The sequence below is a fragment of the Schistocerca piceifrons genome, chromosome 7 (genome assembly GCF_021461385.2).
Source record: "Schistocerca piceifrons isolate TAMUIC-IGC-003096 chromosome 7, iqSchPice1.1, whole genome shotgun sequence".
Classification (NCBI taxonomy): domain Eukaryota; kingdom Metazoa; phylum Arthropoda; class Insecta; order Orthoptera; family Acrididae; genus Schistocerca; species Schistocerca piceifrons.
Genome location: NC_060144.1, coordinates 65,379,592 through 65,405,430, shown reverse-complemented (window position 1 = coordinate 65,405,430; position 25,839 = coordinate 65,379,592).

Genomic DNA, 25,839 nt, shown 5'->3' with positions numbered 1-25,839 from the left:
CAGAAAAATGTGTAAGACAAAAAGCTACGGTTCAGACATAAAAATGTTCCTAGAAGTCGCCGGCCGGAGTGGCCGTGCGGTTCTAGGCGCTACAGTCTGGAGCCGAGTGACCACTACGGTCGCAGGTTCGAATCCTGCCTCGGGCATGGATGTGTGTGATGTCCTTAGGTTGGTTAGGTTTAATTAGTTTTAAGTTCTAGGCGACTGATGACCTCAGAAGTTAAATCGCATAGTGTTCAGAGCCATTTTTTTCCTAAAAGTTTTGTTAAAAGATGATAACTGTAACGTATGCTTACAACTGTTGCAGTTCGAGCTACACTATTTAGAAAACTGACAAATTTTTCTAGGGTTTCCCTGGTCATCTAATAATGAGAATACAGTAACGCTTTAAGAGGTCTCACGCCGTTGTCGGAGGCCGTTAATGCCGCACCGCCCTAGTTGGCCACAAAAGTTCCGCTGGTTGCCTACGAGGGGCAGTCCAAACAGCCGGCAATAGGTCTCCTAGGTTTTGCAGGCGGGCTTAAAGCAGTTGCGAGCTGTTGCCGGAGTTTAAAATGGGAGACTTGTGTCCGCGCGGTAACCTACCCCTCCTCAACCCCGTCCTCTTCCCCTCTGCCCTCCCCTCCCTCTCCCCCTCCTTCCGCGCACTCCACGGAGTCGACTTGCGGGCTGTGCCTTCCGCATGCACACAGCGGGGCACAGCAGTTCTCGCGCCACGGCCGTTACCAACTTTAAACAAATATGCTAATGGCGAGGCGCCGTCTGCTCGCAGTGCTGCCAACACAACAGCCAGTCGTCTGGCACTCGGTCGATGCAGCAGACGCCGGCCAGCTTCCCATGCCGCTTCTGCTCTCCCGTTCGACGCAAACTCCGCTTACCTCGATTACTGTACTTGTACTGTACTACAGTCTGTTGTACCCACTACACGGTCGGTAGTCAGGAACACAGTGCCTGAAACTATTAAGAACAAATTCTGCAGGAAATGGCGAGGTAGAGATGCAGACAAGCCGTTCTATTCGCGTTCCGTGCCAGTGCTGGCAACACAATGTAACGATAGGTATACGGAAGTAAGCTTTGTTGTAACAAGAGCTCTTGGTGTTCATTGTGGGCTGAAGTACGAGGTCCTACCCACAATTCCCGGAATGCGAATATTGCACCCAAACCGTCCACAGTATAAACTTCCGCCGCTATCTGCATCTTTTCGTGTCTTTTAACTGCCAGATTACCGCGCGGCATCATTTTGGGATCATCAGTGGGTAGGCGGCTGCTGATATCCTTACACCGCGTCTGCGACTTTCGAAATTATGGAACAAAGGATCTGCGTTAACTCAAAACTAGCACCGTGAAGCTTTCATCGCATTACTGGTATAGTGGGGTCATCAAAACAACAGACGTTTCTTTAAAACTTAGTGGAATGAAAACAAAACAAATTCTTATGTTCAGTTTATTCTTTGACTCTGAGCACTATAGGACTTAACTGCTGTGGTCATCAGTCCCCTAGAACCTAGACCTACTTAAACCTAACTAACCTAAGGGCATCACACACATCCATGCCGGAGACAGGATTCGAACCTGCGTCCGTAGCGGTAGCGCGGTTCCGGACTGTAGCGCCTAGAACGGCTCGGCCACTCCGGCCGGGAATTTATTCTTTGAATTAGGTCTACATCTTCCGCCGTTTTCCAATCGGTGGCAATAGTGCCAAGTGGTGGTTCTCGAATGAATACGTCAGCTTATGAGACCAATTCTCGTCATTTGCGAGAAGTTTTGATTTTCTGATTTAACACGAAAAAATCTGCGACTGAAGCTCATTAAAGGCCGTGTAAAATCTACGTTGAGGCACCTATTAGTGGAGGATCGTGTAGAGAATGTTTCCAACGCTTCAAGTATGGTGTTTCTGACGTAGATGATCGGCATGGCGATGGGAGAGAGAAGGGTTTTTGGAGCTACTGAAATCGACGGAAATAGTCGCAGGAGATCGTTATCGAAAGCAGCTGATGCGTTTCAGCCGAGCACTGAAAGACAAATGGCCGCAATACGGCGCCAGACATGAAAAAGTGACCTCACTGGATGACAATGTTCGACCCCCTGTCGGAAAAGCGGTGAGAACATACTTGGAAACGTTGACATTAGAAGCGCTATCTCACCCTCTATATTCTCCAGACATTAATCCCTTTGTCTACCACTTTTTTCGATCAACGGCACACGGCCTAGCTGACAAGCACTTCCGATCTTATATTGCAGTGTTGGACTGATTCATGGATCCCCTCAGGATTCGTATGCTGCCCAAAAGATGGGAGAAAGTCGTGGCCAGAGATGGCCAGTACTTTGAGTCGTAAATTTTTTGTAAACTTTCCACATTAAAGCTTCGAATTTCGAGCAAAAAACGGTGGAAGGAAAGTTGTAGACCTTACGTGATCCTTGTGTATGTGTTTGTGCGAGTGTGTGTGCGTGTGTGTGTGTGTGTGTGTGTGAGAGAGAGAGAGAGAGAGAGAGAGAGAGAGAGAGAGAGAGACCTGTTATTTTTTTTTATAGCAGTACCACGAGTCCCATGTCAGGCTATGACGCGTTTCTCAGCCATGAGCTCCCAAGGATGGACTCGAATTATGTATGGTCGAATACGTAAGTAGTACACCTAGTCGTCTGATCTAGCTTTTTGAGACTCCTGCCTCCTCCTGAAAATGAAACTGAAATTGAGGAAATCTGATTTTTTTTGTTTTAAATTTTGTCCGGCTCAGTTGCATGAATACAAATTTCTACTGCAATGGTTTCAGATTTCTGACTGACATTCCAAACCACACACTAACTGTAACCATTGAGGTGTAACATTAGGCACATAGGCTATCAATGAGAGTACTAGTTGCCCAGAGCTCGACTTTCTGTGCAGATGTTACTCGGTCCTTTTGGTGTCATATTGTATGATTAGAACAAAAATGTGTGAGGTTTGACAATGGGCTTGTTAGCCCGAAATCGGTAACCACTGCAGCAAAAATTGTATAGTCTAGTCGTGCAACTGAGACGGACAAAATTATATATATATGGCACTGCGTTCGGCAACGCCTATGTAAGACAACAAGTGTCTGGCGCAGTTGTTAGGTCAGTTACTGCTGCCACAATGGCACGATGTCAAGATTTAAGTGAGTTTGAACGTGGTGTTGTATCGCCCACGAGGGATGGGACACAGCATCTCTGACGTAACGATGAAATGGGGATTTTCCCATACGACCATTTCACGAGTGCACCGTCAATATCAGGAATGCGGTAAAACATCAGATCACCGACATCGCTGGGCCAGAAAACGATCCTGCAAGAACGGGACCAACGACGACCGAACAGAATAGTTCAGCGTGACCAAAGTATAACCCTTCCACAAATTGCTGCAGATTTCAATGCTGGGCCATTAACGAGTGTCAGCGTGCGAACTGTTGAACGAAACATCATCAATGCGGGCTTTCGGAGCCGAAGTCCCACTCGTGTGCTCTTGATTACTGAACCCCAGAAAGCTTTACACCTCGTCTGGGCCCGTCAGCATCGACACTGGACTGTTGGTGACTGGAAACATGTTGCCTGGGTGGACGAGTCTCGTTTAAAATTGTATCGAGTGGATGGACGTGTACGGGTATGGAAATAATCTCATGAATCCATGGACCCTACGTCAGCAGGGGACTGTTTGTGCCGGTGGAGGCTCTGTAGTGCTGTGGAGCGTGTACAGGTGGAGTGATATGGGACCCCTGCTATATCTGTGACAGGTGATACGTACGTAAGCTTTCTGTCTGATCAACTGCCTCCACTCATGTCCATTGTGTATTGCGAATGACGTGGGCAATTCCAACAGGACAATGCGACACCCCACACGTTCAGAATTACTACAGAGTGGCTCCAGCGCTATTTCAGACAATATTCGAGTCGAGGCCACCTCGTGTTGAGCCACTTCTGATTTCTGCGTGCTCTTGGGGCCCTACGCGATATTAGACAGGTGTACTAGTTTCTTTGGCTCTTCAGTGTATATATATATTAAGAAATTTCTTTGGTACTGAACAATTGCGGATCCACCATTCCGAGGCAGCATGCCTCGAATCATAAACTGAAGTGGAAAGTTCGGCATTTTAACTCTACAGAAGAGATTAAAGCGGGATCGCAAATTAATTTTGAACACTATTCAACCAGCAGAGTCGGCAGCACTGCTTACATCAACGGAAAAATCGTTGGAAATTTGCACCCAAATGTAAACGCCTACTTTGAGGGTGACGGTGGAAATTGAAATGTAAGGTAATTTTGCTAATTCTTACAGGGATATTCTCACAAATTATGGGTAGGGCCTGGTAGTTTAACTTGCCAGAGATCAGACTTCGTCGGCCATGTCTTACACATAGGGATTAGGCTTACGCCTCTTCGCTCTTCACAAAGGTAAGTCAGCGCAGACGGTGACAAAACTGCTTGCGTATATTGGTTACAGCCGACCGGTGTTCAGTCGTAACACCAGCGTTAGCAGAACATTTTAAGGAAACAGTGCTCGCTAAGGAACGCACGTAATACACACGGACTGCTTACGGTAAGAAGACATGTTGCAAATCGTCTCTCTCTGCCAAAATGTCGCATGGTGAAGCTGACAAATTGAGGCATCGGTTAATGGATGACAGACCTGGATGAAAATATGCACAGATATTTATTCCTGGAAACATTATAAACATCCACCACTGCTTCTAGCATGAGACAGTGCAGTTTTCCACAAAATGAAGTTGAAACTTTTCTTTGTCGTTCAAGTCATGATGAATATAAATAGTTGGAGAGCCGTTCAGAAGGTAGTGGTGAAGGCAACATATTAAATTTCTCCACAATACGCTTTATTCCAGGTATTATAGGCCAGGACTCTGTGGACGGGTAATTTTGCTACGTTTTTTGAACGTTTAGGAGAAGTAATGGGAGATTTGAAGCTTGAGGGTAGACCGATAGATAAGACTAGATTGCTCGACGCCCCAAGGCCAACAAGACCAGATAGTAATTAGGAAGCCCAAAACAAGAAAAACAGCTAAGCTTAAAAAACTAAGACAATGAATACAACTCTCTGAGTAACGCAGACGAGTACAATGGAAGCGTCACACGTGTGACGAATACATTTTCTTTATTCAGAGCTTCTTTACATACAAGTCTGTTATTTAGATACTGATGAATACAGTAACTTTTTACTGAGTGTAGTCTTTTGAGTCCCGAATATAAAAATAGCATAACTTAAAAATTTCCACAAAATTAACCTTTATTCTCATCGTATGCAGTCCGAAAACAAAGGAAGTAGGTTACAGTACACTTGTTCGCCCACTGCTTGAATACTGCTCACCGGTATGGAATCCGTACCAGGTAGGGTTGATAGAAGAGATAGAGAAGATCCAACGGAGAGCAACGCGCTTCGTTACAGGATCGTTTAGTAATCGCGAAAGCGTTACGGAGATGATAGATAAACTCCAGTGGAAGACTCTGCAAGAGAGACGCTCAGTAGCTCGGTAAGGGCTTTTGTTGAAGTTTCGAGAACATACCTTCACCGAGTAGTCAGGCAGTATATTGCTCCCTCCTACGTATATCTCGCGAAGATACCATGAGGATAAAATCAGGGAGATTAGAGCCCACACAGAGGCATACCGACAATCTTTCTTTCCACGAACAATACGAGACTGGAATAGAAGGGAGAACCGATAGAGGTACTCAAGGTATCCTCCGCCAAACACCGTCAGGTGGCTTGCGGAGTATGGATGTAGATGTAGATGTGGAATACAAAAATCAAGGCTCAAAAAGTAAACAACCGAGAGTTTCATGAGGGTCATTCACTTTGGAACTACTTGCACATAGATTTAGCAACCTTCCATGATTTCCTGTGGAAAAAAGCTCAGAAACACTTACATAGCAGATTCACAGCTTACATCAACATTTGGTCCGATCTCTTCAGACAACTCATCCACGGTTGCTGCTACGCTGTACGATGTGAAGCATCTTATCTATGAGTTTATCGTGGCAGGCTCATCTTCACTATCGTCATCAATATCGCCATGAACTGTATTTTCAATAAATAGTTCCGGACATGACAAAAGAATTGAAGTTCCTGATGCACTTTCCTGATGGAGGAAATTCACAGAAGCATCCGCAGGGTCACTTTCAGCCACTCGGAATTTCTTCTTCTAAAAGAAGGACGTTTAGATTATGGGTGACGTTCCGCAACATACATGAACACATAATGCCTGAAACAAATTCGTAAGTAACAAGCAAAAAAGGGCCTAAAATTTAATAAATTTGGATCCAATTACAAAATTAATTATGAAACAATCAACCTCAGTAGTTTCTTGTAACCGTTCGCAAAATCCGTAATACAAACTCAGATTTACGTTGCAATAACATTCCATCAGAACTACTGACGGCCTTGGGAGAGCCAGTCCTAACAAAACTCTACCATCTGGTTCAAATATGGCTCTGCGCACTATGGGACTTAACATCTGAGGTCATCAGTCCCCTAGAACTTAGAACTACTTAAACCTAACTAACCTAAGGACATCACACACATCCATGCCCGAGGCAGGATTCGAACCTGCGAAAGTAGCGATCGCGCGGTTCCAGATTGAAGCGCCTAGAACCGCTCGGCCACACCGGCCGGCTTACCATCTGGTGAGCAACATGTAAGAGACAGGCGAAAAACCCTCAGACTTCAAGAAGAATATAATAATTCCAATCCCAAAGAAAGGAGGTGCTGACAGATGTGAAATTACAGAACAATCAGTTTAATAAGTCATGTATGCAAAATACTAACGCGAATTTTTTACAGACGAATGGAAAAACTTGTAGAAGACGACCTTGGAGAAGATCAGATTGGATTCCGCAGAAATATTGGAAAATGTGAGGCAATACTGACCCTACGACTTATCTTAGAAGCCAGATTAAGAAAAGGCAAACCTACGTTTCTAGCATTTGTAGACATAGATAAAACTTTTGACAATGTTGACTGGAATACTCTCTTTCAAATTCTGAAGGTGGCAGGGGTAAAATACAGGGAGCGAAAGGCTATTTACAATTTGTACAGAAACCAGATAGCAGTTGCAAGAGTCGAGGGACTTGAAAGGGAAGAAGTGGTTGGAAAGGGAGTGAGACAGGGTTGTAGCCTCTCCCCGATGTTATTCAATCTGTATATTGAGCAAGCAGTGAAGGAAACAACAGAAAAATTCGGAGTAGGTATTAAAATCCATGGAGAAGAAATAAAAGCTTTGAGGTTCGCCGATGACATTGTAACTCTGTCAGAGACAGCAAAGGACTTAGAAGAGCAATTGAACGGAATGGACAGTGTCTTGAAAGGAGGATATAAGATGAACATCAACAAAAGCAAAACGAGGATAATGGAATGTAGTCGAACTAAGTCGGGTGATGCTGAAGGAATTAGATTAGGAAATGAGACACTTAAAGTAGTAAAGGAGTTTTGCTATTTGGGGAGCAAAATAACTGATGATGGTCGAATTAGAGAGGATATAAAATGTAGACTGGCAATGGCAAGGAAAGCGTTTCTGAAGAAGAGAAATTTGTTAACATCGAGTATTGATTTAAGTGTCAGGAAGTCGTTTCTGAAAGTTTATGTATGGAGTGTAGCCATGTATGGAAGTGAAACATGGATGGTAACTAGTTTGGACAAGAAGAGAATAGAAGCTTTTGAAATGTGGTGCTACAGAAGAATATGAAGATTAGATGGGTAGATCATATAGCTAATGAGGAGGTATTGAATGGGATTGGGGAGAAGAGAAGTTTGTGGCACAACTTGACTAGAAGAAGGGATCGGTTGGTAGTGACGTGTTCTGAGGCATCAAGGGATCACCAAGTTGGTATTGGAGGGCAGCGTGGAGGGTAAAAATCGTAGAGGGAAACCAAGAGATGAATACACTAAGCAGATACAGAAGGATGTAGGTTGCGGTAGGTACTGGGAGATGAAGAAGCTTACACAGGATAGAGTAGCATGGAGAGCTGCATCAAACCAGTCTCAGGACTGAAGGCCACAACAACAACAACTTAAGATTCTTGCAGCTTCTCAACCACGTCAAGAAAATTATGTAACAAATATTTACAGACACAAATCTCCTAAATCACATAGCAAACGCTCCAGGCCTGCTGTTGTTTTGAACGCTGTAAGCGACGACTACATTGCACTAAAATGATAGCAGAAAAAAACACTTCCTTTATACCACTTACTCCTGAAGTAGATACTCGTTCTCAGGCTCTGCAGTTGCCTCAGTAACTCCAATAAGCAGATGCGCTGCAAATAACGGCGATTTTCCAGCCTTGTGGTTTCGTTGGTTCTGTAAGTAGGCTGTTTAGATTTTTATGTTGGTAACGTCACGTAGCGCTCTGTACGAAAATTACTGGCTGTGCTGTGTGCAGTCTGTGGCTGGTTAACAGCATTGTTGGTTCTAAGGACATACCAAAAGGGTTGTGAGCGCACAGGTGGTGGTTTATGGACTTGCTATATTGTCTGCAAGACTCTTTAATGGTGATTGTGCATCCTCACAGTCGCAACAGATGGCTGCTGGCCATCTCTACAACGACTACCGTGCGTCTACACTTCCGATGACTCACCAATACCATTATTTCTACAAGGACTGCAGTGGGTCTGCACCTCTGGTGGCCCACCAATACCTTAATCTCTACCAGGACTATAGTGGGTCTGCTCTGTGATTACCTACCTACCAATATTCTTCGAAACTTCGACTGACTCTGCGGTGGGTATGCTCTGTTGTGGCCCATTACCTGTTGGCATGTTGTAATGGTACTTGAATTACGTAACCATTACGGCAGTTCACCTGAACCTCTCGATACCAGCAATATTCTACCTTATTTCTGTAAAGTAGTTAACATATTTCTGAGACAACATTCAAATATAATTTCATTAATGTAGAGATACTTTGATACATCGATATGTTTATGTTGCAATGATATTATTCTTATGTGTATTCTTTCTTTTGTCACTATGATATTTGACGTATTTGTAACTCTGAATTTTGGGCGCGTAAGCGATTAGTAGTTAGTTAGAGAGTCGGACCTGGAGAAGGTCAAGTCTTGGACGTCATGTTGGAAAGACGCATATTGTAGTCAGCTTATAAAATGTGAACTTTAACAGTAAGGAAGATGTTTTCAAGTATGTTTTGTATTGTGAAGTGATGTTCTGTGTATTACGTAATATTGCAGCAAAAGTAATAAAAAAGAAGTGTAACTTAAATTCGGAGGGCTGATTACTTTTTTACATCACCATTGTCCTGCGAAAGTGTAATCTTCTAGAATGGTTTGTGAAGCGCATCTACAAAACTTTTGAATATATCAGAATAAAACCTAGGCCTCTTTGCATCCGAGCTTGGAATCATCACCACCTAGATTTTCGACGATTGAGCCATGATTTTACAACGAGACCAGCGTGGGAAACACGAAAAGATGAGTGCCTAGTTTATTCATTATTACATGAAATTACTTTATTAGCTGTGCTCTAAAGACACCTGCCACATAATAACTTAGATGTTGCCCGAAAATGCAGTATTTAGCAGCGTGAGCAACACCACAATCATTATTAAATTTTGACCTTTGTTGTGGTAGGGTTGTTAGAATGTCAAGAGTCAGCACTGTCTTTCCGTTGAAAGGACAACACTACTTCTTCAAGACTGCATGGGAAACCACTACTTCCGTGTGCACTTTCTTTTACTGCTCAGAGTTTGAGAAGAAAACTGCTATTACTACTGTGATGAATGATCAGGACTGTCTTTATGGACTGTGAGAAAATCTTTGCTTTTGACAAACAGTGTGTCAATAAGTGTGTGCATTTGATATCTTTGTTATTGTAATTATGAAAAAGTTTTTCAAATCTGTATTGGCCAGTGCCCAAAACAATTTGTAAAATTTTTTGTGGGAGCATGGGGGCTATGTAAGTATGCTGTTTATGTTTTTATGTTGGTAACGTCAGGTAGCACTCTGTATGAAAATCACTGGCTGTGCTGTGTGCAGTCTGTGGCTGGTTGGCATTGTTGGAATATTCGCTATTGTTGTGTTGGGCAGTTGGATGTGAACAGCGCGTAGAGTTCGCAGTTGGAGGTGAGCCGCCAGCAGTGGTGGATGTGGGGAGAGAAATGGCGGAGCTTTGAAAGCGGATGATCTGGAAATGTGTCCATCAGAAATAGTAAATTTGTAATACTAGATATCATGAACTTTTGAACATTATTAAGGTAAATACATTGTTAGTTCTCTATCAAAATCTTTCATTTGCTAACTATGCCTATCAGTAATTAGTACCTTCAGTAGTTAGAATCTTTTATTTAACTGGCAGTATTGGCGCTCGCTGTATTGCAGTAGTTCGAGTAACGAAGATTTTCCTGAGATAAGTGATTGATGAAAGGTATAGGTTATTGTTAGTCATGGCCAATCTTTTGTAGGGATTATTGAAAGTCAAATTGGGTTGCGCTAAAAATATTGTGTGTCAGTTTAATGTTGATCAGGATACGTAAATAGAGAAGTGTGTAAGTGCGTTCAGTTCTGCTCAGCTGTTTGAAAATCAAATAAAGTAAGAGGTTTATCAGAACAGTAATTTATAAATTTTTCTAAGGGGACGTTTCAGTTCTTGTACTGCAACACGCCGTAGGCGGCTGCTTCGTGGCTCACAGAAGTTCCTCCTGACACTCCCCAACGCCTGCACCCCACCACAAGTAGCTCAACCAGCGCCTATATCCCGATCCCCACTTACATTTATTTCCTTAAGACGAATCAGCTTCATTCCTCTTGTCGTTAAGTTAAATCAGCTGTCTCATGAATCGGTAGTACCTCGGCAATTTTGTTTAGCTTTTACGGTTTGATTCATCCTGTATGATGTCGTATACTGTTTCTCCCCTATATTGTTCTTTCGTATTGGGCGATGACTCTCAAATATGTTTGATAAGTAAAACGAGACAAGCTAGTTCTGAAAACCCGTTTCTGAACAGAAACAACGCAGCTGACGAATGAGAAAATATAAAAATGACACCGATAGCGAGAAGGAGAGCCAGTACCAGGAATGGCAAATATCATGCCAGGAAAAAGAACAGAATTTAGGGCTTTCCCTGTTTTGATTACCTAATAAATCATATATGTTGATAATTCTCTTACCAGAATGAAAAATGGAGTAGGAATTAATCGATTCGTACAATTTTCCTGGGTGCCTGCTCAGGTTCGTCCTTCAAAGCTTGCTTAATGTGCTGGAAAATAGCTACACTAAGACAGATGTTTGAATGGCTATACAAATGGCCGCTGGTCCCTGCTAAATCAAAATCTCTTTGCCTCATGTTCCTAGCTCAAATACACGTATTTGTTAGAGCGCTTCGTTGCTGTAATAGTTCAGACATATGTGTTACAGCGCTTCTTCGCCCCCCATCCCTTCTTCTAGGTAGGTCCAGGGCTGCTGCAGTTACCTTCTTTCACCCCCTCCCCCGCCCCTACAGGCAATCCTCACAGTGTAATTCCTATAAGAAAGCTACTCTACATTCGACGCCTCCATCCGGTTTTAATTTCATCTTTTCATCATTATACTGTATGACATCTATAAGCTCTGAATGTGTTACGATTTTACACCTCGCACGATAGATGATAGTGTTCCGTCAGGGGATTAGCCACACTCTGCAATAACAAAAAACGGAGTGATTTTCTCGACGATGGAGTTCCGCAGAAGTCTCGCGTCATTCGTGCAGACGTGATGAAGACAAAAGGATGAAGACACAGTACCAAATGAAAAGATAAGTGAATGGTTAGCGTGTGCAATTGGCATGTGGCGGAGCCACGTTCGATTCTGGTTACTAGCGGCGATTTTTCATTGGTGTAACGGAGTGCACTCAGCTGCGATCTTCCAGAAAGTGGAGCTTGCCTTTCCTGCGTTGCTGAGTTTCGATTGATTCAGTAGTTCCGTTCCGAGCGGGTTTTACAGAAATATTGTCGGTTGAGAAATAGTGTCACTTATGTCTATCACTTTGAAGTATAGTGCAGCATTCAATAAAAGTTACTTGGCCTTCCGTAATAATGCGCAAATTTCTTTTTGAAGTTCCCTCGTAAATTTGGTTTCAATAGATTGTACTACGTGCCTGGAGGCATTAATGTGAGAAGTTTATATTATTTAATTTTTTGCATGAAGGCCTTCTTTTCGTCTGTCACCTTTCTGCTGATGTCGTAACAACTAACCATTTCACGCCAGAACAGGCCCAATCGCTATCAGGAAAAACACGCTGACATCGAAATTACCCTGCAGAGTCACTTGACTAATGAGACAAAGACCTCCCAGATTTGAGGCCAAAAAACTCTCTCTCTTCCGCTCTGAACAGATGGCTCAGCAGATTCTAAATGGCTTTGACCCCTCCTCCCCCTACTCCTTCTAGATAGGTCTGGAGTTGCCTTCTTTCGCTTCCTCCCCCACGCCTGCAAGCAATCCTGTACAATTCCCATAGGCGATGTGGTATCTTCCCTTCCAAAAAAAAAAAAAAAAAAAAAAAAAAAAAAAAAAAAAAAAAAAAAAAAAAAAAAAAATGATGGTGCAATACCAGTTGCCAGTCACAACGTGGACCCAAATTTTTATAGTCTATCTGGCTAACATTTTACATGTAGTACCCTGTCGTTGCAGCCAGCTATATACTTGCTAAATCGACAGACCGAAGTCCGAGGGAAGTACAGAACCCGCACTAAGACGCAGCATAGCTCAGCATTGTTACAACAATCAGGAGAACTGGAAGCGAGACCACGTGACTGCATACACGTATTTATGCAGAGAGACACATTACGTCCTCCTGTGTCTTAATGCTGCTCCAGGACAGACGGCCTCATGTCGTCTCTCCCTTCCTCTCTCGTATTTTTCATCTGCCTTTGTCTCTTTAGGAACATGCAACTGCACCTCTTTCTATTATTCAGCACCAGCTGAGAACTCGGCGTTGCCCTGCTATGCATTTATTCCAATCCTCCTTTAGCCCGTCTCTTCCTGCTCTTCTCTGTCCACCTCCACCGACCGCTCTCTCTGTCGATCCACTCGTACACCATCTCTCTTTCCATCTCCGCCTCTTCCCTTTCTCTATCCCATCCCCGGTCTGTCTCGCTAATACTGTTAGTAACAAGGAAGTAATAAATTAAAACGTTATACTTCATGTGATAGTTTTACTACACGAACAGCGAAAATGTACAAAGTGATAAGCTTTTTGCGGTGGTTGAGAGCGAGAAAAAGTTTTATAAGGGTTTGAAATTATGCGTAAAGTTTGTTGGAATTCACTAAAGTGCTGTCATTCTGCAATACTGGATATTTAAAATATGGATTCTCGCACTATATAAGAAAAAGAGTCTTTTCACCCCCATCTCTTTGACAGATAGGTGGTTCTTACCTTCACAGCGATTCTTTCCAGGCGATAAGTGATATAAGTACCAAGTTTGGTTGACAACTGTTGAGAGGTTTAGGAGATGTGAAACAACATATGCACAAATACACCGGTGTACACACAAATATAGATACTTTATTATAATATATATGGATTCATCCATGTAGTATACTATGGTAAACGCAGACATTTTCTTTCCATGTACGACTCTTTCGCACCTTAGAAACACATCTTGTCGACTGCAGTCACATACCACTTGCGCCATCCTGTACAAGATGTTTGCTCTAGTACAAGGAGTATGTCTTTCAATCTACATCTACATCTACATCTACATGGATACTCTGAAAATCACATTTAAGTGCCTGGCAGAGGTTCATCCAACCACCTTCACAATTCTCTATTGTTCCAACCTCGTACAGCGCGCGGAGAGAACGAACACCTATATCTTTCCGTACGACCTCTGATTTCCCTTATTTTATCGTGGTGATCGTTTCTCCCTATGTAGGTCGGTGACAACAAAATATTTCCGCATTCGGAGGAGAAAGTTGGTGACTAGAATTTCGTGAGAAGACTCCATCGCAGCCCAAATCCTGTATCATTTCAGTGACACTCTCTCCCATATTTTGCGATAATACAAAACGCGGTGCAAGGATTCCACACCGCGCAGCAGTATTCTAAAAGAGGACGGACAAGCGTAGTGTAGGTATTCACCTTAGTAGATCTGTTACATTTTCTAAGTATCCTGCCAATAATGTGTTCCTCCCAATTTATGTTGTTCGTTATTGTAATTCTTAGGTATTTAGTTGAATTTACGGCCTTTAAATTTGACTGATTTATCTTGTAACCGAATTTATTTTACCACTCATGTGGATGACCTCACACTTTTCGTTATTTAGGGTCAACTGCCAATTTTCGCACCATTCAGATATCTTTTCTAAATCGTTTTGCTATTTGTTTTGATCTTCTGATGACTTTATTAGTCGATAAACGACAGTGTCATCTCCAAACAACCTAAGAGGGCTGCTCAGATTGTCTACCAAATCGTTTATATAAATGAGGATCAGCAAAGGGCCTATAACCTTACCTTGGAAAACGCCAGAAATTACTTCTGTTTTACTCCATGACTTTCTGTCAGTTACTACGAACTGTAACCTCTCTGACAGGAAATCACAAATCCCGTCACATATCTGAGACGATATTCCATAAGCACACAATTTCACTACAAGCTGCTTGTGTGGTACAGTGCCTAAAGCCTTCCGGAAATCCAAATACGGGCTCAGTCTGAAATCCCTTGTCAATAGCACTCAAGACTTCATGCGAGTAAAGAGCTAGTTGTGTTCCATAAGAACGATATATTCTAAATTCATGTTGACTGTGTGTTAATAGACCGTTTTCTTCAAGGTAATTCATAATGTTCCAACACTATATATGTTCCAAAATCCTGCTGCATATCGACGTTATTGGTATGGGCCTCTAATTAAGTGGGTTACTCCTACTACCTTCCTTGAATATTGCTGTGACCTTTGCAACTTTCCAGTCTTCGGGCACGGATCTTTCGTCGAGCGAACGGTTGTATATGATTGTTAAGTACGGAGGTAATGCTTCAGCATACTCCGAAAGGAACCTAATTGGTATACAGTCTGGACCAGAAGACTTGCTTTCGTTAAGTGATTTAAGTTGCTGCACTACTCCGAGGATATTTACTTCTATGTTACTCATGTTGGCAGCTGTTCTTGATTCGAATTCTGGAATATTTACTTCATCCTCTCTCGTGAAGGCATTTCGGGAGGCTGTGTTCAATTACTCTGCTGTGACAGCACTGTCTTCGATAGTATCTCCATTGCTATCGCGGCAGAGAAGGCATTGATTGTTTCTTGCCGCTAACATACTTCACATACGATCAGAATCTCTTTGGATTTTCTACCAGGTTTCGAGACAAAGTTTTTTGTGGAAACTGTTATAAGCATCTCTCATTGAAGTGAACGCTAAATTTCGAGCTTCTGTAAAAGATCGCCAACCTGGGGGATTTTTCGTCTCTTTAAATTTGGCATGTTTGTTTCGTAGTTTCTGCAACGGTGTTCTGACCCGTTTTGTGTACCAAGGAGGATCAGTTCCGCCGTTTGCTAATTTATTTGGTATAAATCTCTCAATTGCTGTAGATACTATTTCTTTGAATTCAAACCACATCTGGTCTACACTTATATTATTAATTTGGAAGGAGTGGAGATTGTCTCTCAGGAATGCAGCAAGTTAATTTTTACCTGATTTTTTGAATAGGTTAATTTTTGTTCATTTTTGAAGGATTTTGGCGTTAGAATATTCAATCTCGCTCTGACAATCCTGTGCTCACTAATTCCTGGATCCGTTTTGATGCTCATTATTAATTCAGGATTATTTGTTGCTAAGAGGTCAAGTGTGTTTTTACTACTGTTTACTATTCGCATGGGCTCATGAACTAACTGCTGTAAATAATTTTCAGAGAATGCGTTTAGCACAATTTCGGATGAAGTTTTATGCGTACCTCCGGAATTAAACACGTATTTTCGCCAACATGTCGAGGGTAATTTAAAGGCGCCACCAACTATAATCGTATGAGTCGGGTACGTGGATGAAATCAAATTCGTTTTCTTTGAACCTTTCAGCAATTGTATCATCTGAATTGGGAGGCTGGTAAAACGGCCCAATTATTTTATTATTCCGGTTGCCAACAATGACCTCAGCCCATACTAACTCACAGGAACTATCTACTTCAATTTCACAACAAGATAAACTACTTCTAACAGCAACAAACACGTCACCGCCAATCGTGTTTAGCTCATCCTTTCGGAACACCGTTAGGATCTTCGCAAAAATTTCGGCTGAGTTTATCTGCGGCTTTAGCCAGCTTTCATTGCCTATAACGATTTGAGCATCAGTGCTTTCTATTAGCGCTTGGAGTTCTGGTACTTTCCCAACACAGCTATGACAATTTACAACTGTTATACCGGTGGTTCTGTATTTACGTTATTCCTGTGTTTGGCCTGCACTCTTTTAGACTGAAGCCCTTCTTGTGTTTTCCTGAGACCTTCTAACCTAAAAAAACTCCCAGTCCACGACAGACAGCCACTGCTACCCGTGCAGCCGCTTCCTGCGTATAGTGGACATCTAAAACTAGTGATGAGCTATGAAACCATACATAACAACAGAAACAATTCAGCACAAGATTTGGCATGTAGGATATCCGCAACTGAGAGGCATGATAATTAATTAAGAGAGATCTGCTTCAGTTTAGCTGAAGCGGATCTCTCTAAATTAATTATCAAATACAAACATTTCGATTGAGGATTCGCATGTAAAATGGGAGATACGTGAGTGATCAATATTTATGCTCCATCAGGTGATCAAAACAGGTGAACAAGTATTGTTCATGTAAACGGAATTTATGATATAAAAGGTTCCCATTTTCGGCAGTTAATCCTGGTAGGTGACTCTAATTGCATCATTTCACCGACAGACCAAATACATAACTGCAACTATTGCTTGGAACTGGTATATCTGTTCGAAAATTTAGGGTTAGACGAACCTGGAAACTGGTGAAATATAGCAGTCCTGGATTCAGCTTTGTAACAGGAAAATCAGCTAGTTAACTATACCGTATATACATATCGAGTGCCATGACGTGTCGGCACGTCGGAATAAGGGTCGGCCTGTGCTTTTTTCAGACCAAGGTGGATACCACTGAGAAATGAACTTATGAGATGACTTAGCTTGCACACTCATCAAATTTACAAACTACAAGGGCTACAGATGAAGTAAAAGGCGCGTAAGATCGTTCCAAAACAACAATGGCACAAGTATGCTACGTCTATGAATGGTGGCTACGATATACTAAACAAAAGCTGTTCACAGAGAGGCCGAGTTCCTCTAAACAGGCTACATACTGGGATAACAAAACTAAAGAATCCTTATTTTAGTAAATGAGAGATTTACAAAAGAAAAAGTGAAATATAAAAATACTTTCCAGTCATCCACCAGATGAACCTGAAATAAAAAGTACTACGCGAGTCGAAGCCTTGGTGATATCAAATAAAAGCTGAAACGAACACTCCAATACAGGAGGAACAGACATTAAGGTATGGCTTAATGAAAGAAGTGCATAATTCAAAATTTAATATCGTAACAGTAACTTTGAAAAGCGGCGGAATTCTTGCGAGAAATGAAACTGAAATAACTTAAATAGTGCTAAACCGTTTATCGATTATGCATGCAGGAGGAAACACAAATGAGAAATCAGATAAGATAATAATGTACGTAGGTACCAACATAAATAAAACCAAACACGAATCAGAGATGCAGGTAATAAATCAAGAGCTAAAAGCCGACCCTACAGAAAATGGCCCACATAGGAAACCATAAAGTCTCGACAGACTAGTTGTTGAATTTTATGAAGCATGTGTATATGTAGCATATACCCCACATCGCCACATATAATGAAATGGACACCTCACGCACTGTTTCCAACGAAATGACAGAATGTTTGGCAATAATAATACCATAACAGCGAAGAACAGAAGCTTCAAGGGATATGGGCCTCCAACGTTGCCTAATTCCGTTTTTAAATTATACAGCAAAATACTGTGCACATCCAACAGCATCATAATATTGTGCAAGTTTAGCTTTTGCGTTGATCAGCTTTAATATATGCGATTTTCTATTTGCCATTGTTGGTTCACCTTCTGTGATATGGGACGCAGAAACCATTATAAAGATAGAAAATACAGATGGTCACTTAATCACTGTAATCCAGACTGATGACGAGTTCTGGAATCCTGTCTGAAAATTTGGGCAACCTGCCAGAAGGCATGGACGTAGATGACAGCCGCTAGGCAGCGCCCTGTAACTTGCGAGCGCTGCTGTCGCCTCCACAGCACCAGCCTACTGGCGCTCACAGGTGCACTATAAAGCTGGTAGCACAGGGGCTTAGACGTCCCAATTGGATGAAGAGCGGTGGACTGTGCCGCTGCTAGCCCTCCCCTGCCCATATGGTCTTGTGTTGTTCGTTGTAAGCATCCTTGTAGCTTCCTGATCTCGCTACTTCTAGGCTCTCGACATGGTTTGCTCGTTTGACTTTTATATTGCTGTATCTGTTCATGGCTGTTGTTGTTGTCTTTGTTGTTCATAACTGTCTTTCTGTGGGCTTTGGCAACTAACCATCGACGCCCTCGGCCAGTCGGCCTGTGACTCCAGATTGCGTCAGTCTCCGCTTACTAGAATTGGCGATGAGGTAAAAGGTTAAAGGTGCACAGCTCGTGGAACAGCAACAGCTGCTCCTGCAGCAGCAACTGCAGTAGCAGTTCCATCAGCAGTTCCAGCAGAAAACGGACTTTTTGCGCCAGGAGATTCAGCTGCGGTCAAATCGATTACAGGTACTAGGTACCAATCCTGACTTACGGTCACCTCACAGACAGTCCCGTCCACCCGAATTTCCGCCGTTTAACGACACCAAGGACGAATGGGAGACGTATTTGCAGTGTCTGAAACAGCACTTCGCCACTTTTCGGGTTTCTGATGACGCTCTCCAATGGTCGCTCTTCTTTTCTTGGGCTTCTCCAAATACATTTTTCTTACTTAAAGTTGGCTCCCCTCTCAAACTGTTGACCTGTTACTCACAATGGTTCCACATGCTCGCATCATGCCTCCAGTTCCCTCGGTACCACAGGCAAGTGAGGCACTGTTATCGATCGTGGCTGATGGACTTTCAAGAACCGTCGTTGCAATTTTACCTGTGACTATCCATCTTGTAAAACCTCATAAGCCGTTCCCCTGGTCTGTGACGCAGTGGTCCAGTTGGTTCCCAATCCAGAAGTTCACACTGCAGCCCTCAAGCTCGACAATCCTTGCTTGGAAGACAAACTGAAAATGGCGCACTCTTTCGAGAGCGCGAAGGCAGCAAATGAACCTCTCATAGCCCGCCCCCAGGTCGCTGTGGTTCTGCCACCACCATGTATGGAATTCTCGCCAGCCTTCTTCCCGATGGTGGCGTCGTGATTCGTCACTTTCAGATGTGTTAATGACCTTTGAGCAGCCAGTCCAGTCGCGTCGGCGCAACCAGCAGATACTGCCCTGATCGTTGGGCGAACTGCACCTGATGGGGGAAGGATGGACGTCTCTGAACTGTCTGCTATCGGCCATCAGGTCAGTCTAACCTTACTCCTAACTTGCATCACGGGATGGTGCATGAGCGTCAAGTAATCGTTCCCCAGGGCAATTCTTGCATCCCCACCTTGTTTACTGATGTCACAATTGCACACCAGAACGTTTGTTTCCAAGTCGACATGGGAACGGCAATTTCCCTGGTCAGTCTCCTGAAATACGCTCAACTGGGCTATCCAGCATTGGCCCCATCCTCTCGTAAGTTGTTTCCACAGGTGACAGCTGTTCCCCTCAGAGGTCAGTTCACCTGTATGCCCACTTACAAGATGGTTACACGGCCGCTAACACCTTATGAGGTCAACAGTCATAACACCTTAAGAGGTCAACAGTCATTCCCAAGACAACATTTTCGGCCTGAATGCTTTCACACTGTCTGGGTGGTGATCTAGAGCATGGATGAAGGTCAGGTCGTCTCAGAAACCGTCCCCTTCCAGGAACTTCGTGACCATGGTGCCTCTTATGTGTCTCTGTTGCCTGATTGGGGTGCGACACCGATTTTGAGGCACATATTTCTTTACATCCTGGTGCTGTACCCTAGTTCTGTCATGCACGTCCTCTTCCAGTTTACAGACCACCATCAAGCTCGAACTCACCTTCACGACGCTGGGGTAAGAGGACCAGTCAAAACCAGTGCTTTGGCGACACTGCTGGTCGTAATCCAGAAGCCAAATGATTTCTTCCTGCTTTGTGAAGATTTTAAGTCGGCGATCAATGCCCAAGATCTGGTGTAAACCTTCCCCTATACCACGTCAAGAGGATCTCCTCTCTAAGCTTGTTGGAGATGAATGTATTTCTAAAATATACATTACGGAGGCTTACTTACAGATTCCACTAGATAAGAAGTCATAGCACATTGTTGTCTTCAATACGCCCTTTGGCTTATAAAAATCCAAGCGTTTGCTTTTTGGGATCTCTTCTGCTCCAGCGATCTTCCAGAAATACCTGGAACTGTCAACCATGTCCATCCCAGCTTGTACCAATTACCTGGATGACTTAATTATACGGGTACTACAATGCAAGACCATCTGTGTAACTTGTGCACTATCTTCACTATGTTGCGTGATGCAGTGCTCAAATGCGATCTGTCATCAAAGACAGGATTCAGCCCATTGACCATAATGTTACTGCTATTGACTCTCTCCCGTGCCACCAAAGCCTCGACGAGTTGCAGGCTTTCTTGGGGTAAGTGAATTATTATAAGTTGCTTCAGCAGGCAGCACACATTATGCATGCCCTCAGCCAGCTGAGGAAGGAAGGCGTTCCGTTTCAGTGTTCGTCGGCCTGTGAGACGCCCTTCACACAGCTGAAATACATGTTACTCGTATGTTCTGCACTCTGCTCTACCCCCTTCTCCCCTTCAGGGACCTTGTTTTGGCTGCGGACACTTCTCCCTATGCCATTGTTGCAGTGCTGGCATGCAATAATGATGATGGTATGGAAAACCCATGGTCTATGTATCCCAAACACTGACGCCGGCCCAATGCAACTACTCCCAGATCGAGAAAGAGGCGTTAGTGATCATCTTTGTCATGAAGAAGTTCCATGTGTTCTATTTGGATCCAGGTTTACGCTCGTTATTGACCATAAACTGCTCGTAGCACTTCTTGGGCCACACTCTAGGCTTCCAGAGAGAATGGCTCAGAGGCTCCAGCGTTGGACTTTTTTCCTTAGTTCCTACATCATCAAGTACAAGCCTACAGCACAACATGCAAATGCGGATGCCCCTTCACGTTTACTCTCAGGACCAGACCCAGAATGTGACACCTGGACCTCTCCTCTCTCCGCATCAGTGTAGAACAACAACACACATCGGATGATTTGGTGTTCTGCTCTCTCATCTATTATAGGATGCCTAAGGGACGCTACTTTCTCGGATAGCTATACAACAATTAAGCAAATCACATTAATGGTCTTTATTACAAGAAAGTAGATTGACAATAAGTAACTTTGGGTCGCAAACAAATGGTGACATGTAAGTAATCGATGTCATTCGCTATAGACAATGTCCTCTCTTCTCCTGCAGGGTTTCTAGTCCGGGTCTGATAGTGCTCTCTGCCAGTGCGAGTCTTCTATTGTCTGGCCAGGGCTGGGAGGAGTGGCGCTTACGTTCTCTTCGGGTAGAGACCGCTCCTGTCGTGGTGCGGTCCTAGTCAGCGTACTATTGGCTGACGTCATCTTACAGACTTCTCTGCTCTTGCGTTCTTCATCTTCATGCCGGCGCTTATCGTTACACCAGAACAGATGGGTTTTCCATTATCGCTACTCACGCGGCGGCCAGCATGCGTCGCGACCCTGTCTTGCGGTGTGTTGCACACTATGTCCTCCATGGGCGGCCCACTTATTTTTCCAAGCCATTTGCTCCAGAGCTTGGGGCCTGAGATCGCCTCCAATGTGCTTCTGCTGGATGCAGAAGTGGGTACTTGCTGTGTTGTCATCCCAACTACCTTATGCACTTGTAACTCCTCCATGTCAGGCACTGGGGTCTGTCTCGGATGGAAGTCCTTGCCAGGTGACATGCCTACTGGCCAGGACTGAACAAGGACATGGAGGCTATGGTGCGCCACTGTTCTGCCTGTGCTCAACATCAGGCTGCTCCACCCCAATCTTCCGCCCTCTGGCATACTCCCTGTCGCCCTTGTGACGGCATTCATCTAGATTTTTCCGGCTCCTTCCCCAGGTTGATGTGGCTTATTGTTGTGAACCTTATTCAAGCTACCCCTACGTTGCCAGAATGGCGTCCATCACCACAGCGGCCACGCTTAATGCCCTTCCGCAGATTCTCGCCATTGAAGGACATCCCCACACTATCACTGACAATGGACCCAGTTCTGTACCGCTAATTGCATCAAACATTTGTGTAGCCCTGTGTTCCACCCCTCGTCCATTGTCGACGAGGGTGCATTTATCATGACAGTGGCACTCACGCTGTTCCTAAGCTTCTACATATCCACCACCCCTGTCCATGACTACAGCCCAGCAGAGCCCATGCATGGTCAACAGTAGTGTACCCTCCTCCATCTCCTGCCACCCAAACCCAAGGAATCCCATACCGACATGCTGGACGATACCCTCCTGGTTCACCTGATTGGGCACGTTCCTATAGGGGAAATTATTCATGGGTGCTAGCTACCGTGATGGCCTCTCATGGGCAGTGCCTTACAGCAGTAGATACCCTGAGAGGTATGGAGCATCGACAAACGAACCAACTCCATCCCCACTTCCATCTTATCCCTCCAGTAGTGTGGATCACTCTATGTTGGAGTTCCTACCCTCACATGTCCCTCCACTTCATGAGTACAATTTATGCTCCAGGGCACCATCGGCAGGTCCTGTAGGCACGGGTATGGAGGTAGGGACATCACCACAGCCACTGGCTGCTCCACAGTCTTCCCCCACACTGCAGTTCCCGAGTGCAGTACTCTACATCCTGTGCTCCTTCTCCCAGCTGGCGACCTCCATGGACGGGACACCAGCTGTTCGCCTCCCAAACCATTGGCCAGGGTGCTTCAGGCACTATGCACCCATTTCAGGGGGGAGGGATCTGGTAACCTGGTCTGGTGATTTGGACAGCCCGCCAGAAGTCATGGACGCAGATGACAGCAGCTGGGTGGCGCTCCTATAACCGGCGAGAGCTGCTGTCGCCGCCATAGCCCTGTGGGCGAGCCCCGCCCAGAGCACCAGCCTACCGGCGGCACTCATGGGGCATAATGCAGGCAACGGAGGGGCTCAGAAGTCAGTCATGTTCCGACTGCACTCTTGTGCTGTTCATCGTAAATATCATTGTCGGTTTAGGAAGTCGCTACGTCTATGCTCTCGATCTGGTTTACTCGTCTGACTTGTATACTGCCATATCCGTTCGCAGCTGTCGTTGTCTTCGTTGTTGCCCATAGCTGTTTTTCTGTTGGTTTTGGCCACTCACCGTCGACTCCGTCTGCCGGTCGGCCTGCATCTCCAGACCGTGTCGGATCCCGGTTACTAGACAAGTAATCACAGCTGCGCATTGTGAAATAAACTAATAGGTTCCTGCAGGAAACGCTACATATGTACTGATTACTGACTAATCCTAGTTCTGTAACAGTTATCTAAATTTCATTTTTGTACCCAAGATTTACTTCATTCTTCGAAAACCTGTGACCCTAATGGTACCCACAATTTAAGTTTATCATTATGTTGTAAGCAAAATCTGTACTAACACTTGATTCAGAAACAAAGTACTGATTCAAACTGTGTTAGTATACTGAAGAATTAATACAGTGATATAGCCTTCGTTAGACGTCACTAGATATTGAGAAAATAAAGGTTCAAAAGATAAGTCAACAAGGACTGTATACATTTCTCAGCAATCTTTGAAGTTGTCTGTAGTAACTGAGAAGCGAGAAAGATATCCGAGTTAATGGAAGTATCCCCACCGTCTTTGTTTTACTGAATTTATTGTTGGTGTGAGAAGACCGTCCAAGCGATAACCACAGTATTATTACAGCTGTGTGTGATGACACTTTGGTCAGCGTATCGTAAGTTTTTATTGTATTATTTCACAGGGATACGATGAACCACTTGACAGAATAGGGTGAGGCAAATGAAAGTGACCCTCAGAACAGAGAGTTCTAGTATACAAGGGAGCACAGCAGAGGAAAGGAAGTACAGCACTAACCTGACTATACCACCTGTTGAAAGTGACCACCATTCATCTCTTGGCACTAATGGGCCTGTTGTGTACATAGTTCCGCGTAGTCAGCGCGTACACAGCTTTCCCACTAGAGTGCGCCCCGCTAAGCACAACAGCGCAGGCGCAGCACTCGTCCATCTCCGCACTACGAGATGGCGCTGCCTTAGAGACGGACCAAATTCTGCTTCCGCCGATCCGCGTATTAATATGTAACGCAGCCAATGAGATTGCTGCTAACGTAGAACCTTTTCTCCTCGCGGATAACACTCGCGCAGTGATACATGAACACACAAGGTATTATAACGAGTGTACAGACCTCCAGTTACTCAGTTTGCATTAGTCTGCACCTGTCTGTACCAGTCTACATTAGTCTGTACCAGTCTATAGTCAAGTTTCAGTCTGCGCCTAATAAGATTATCACTTTCCTGTACATAGCCATGAAGATAAATGTATAGACACTTTGTCAAGTATCAGAGACACGTGAGAATAAGATTAACGTACCAAGACCAAAGGAACTTCAGATTGTCAATTGTAAACAGCATCCAGATCAAGTTATGTAATGTCTATGCTTTTTTATTATTTTAATAAATGTGTGCAAAAATTAATCAAGTTCTGTTTAAAGTTGGTCACCATCAATCTGCTACTCTAAGCGTGCAAGTAGCATTTCCATCGTCTGACCTAATGGCAGAAGATAAACACGCCACGATAAGACCACGAGACATATTGCTGACACTTGCCTACTTCGTTAGAGCGACAAGTCAAATAATCTGATGGTGTGTGTACCGAAGGTCTTACAGTGCGCACACCACAGGGCCCTGGTCAGCAAGTTGCCGAAGGTGGATGGAAGTTGGACTGCTGGAATTGCTGCAGTCTCACTAGAAATGTTCTGCTGCAGTTCTTCAAGATTATGACAGTTGTAGTGATACAACTTAGACCTGAGCCCTCCCCACACAAAGTAGCTGCACACTGACAGATCAGGTTACCTGAGTGGCCAGCTAGGGAGCGACCAGGTTGACCTGTGCTATCAACTCCATCAGCCATGAAGACTGTAAATGTGTTCCAAGGTTTTTCCTGCTGTATTGGCAGTTGCTCCATTCTATTAGGTGTAACTGTAGTTATTTTCGCCTTCCGTTAATGCTGCCACAAGTGATTTCAAAATGTTGGCAACACAACGCGCCGAAAGAAGTGTCTGATGAAAGAGGATAAGAGCAATGATGCAGCGTGCAGACACTGCACACCAAACCTCGACCTTCTGATCGTACAGTGGTGTTTCGTGGAAGTTATGATGATTATCCTCTGCCCTGAACCTGTGATTCCTGGTTTCATCAGACATAAAAGAACAGATGCGTGTCCAAGCCATTCATTGTTATCTCAGTGAATAACCGCTCAGAAAACTGTAAGCACTGAGTAGCATCTGCTGGTTTTAATGCAGGAAAAACAAAGACTTGGTAGGGATGCATGTATAGGTCCAGGTGGAGTATTCGTCCACATGACTGACGTGATATGCCTGTCTCTTGCGACAGGCGTCGGCTTGATTTGTTAGGATTCTGAAGCATTTTCTGGTGTTTGGGTACGTTTCGGAATGTTTTTTGACTTGTTAAAACCAGA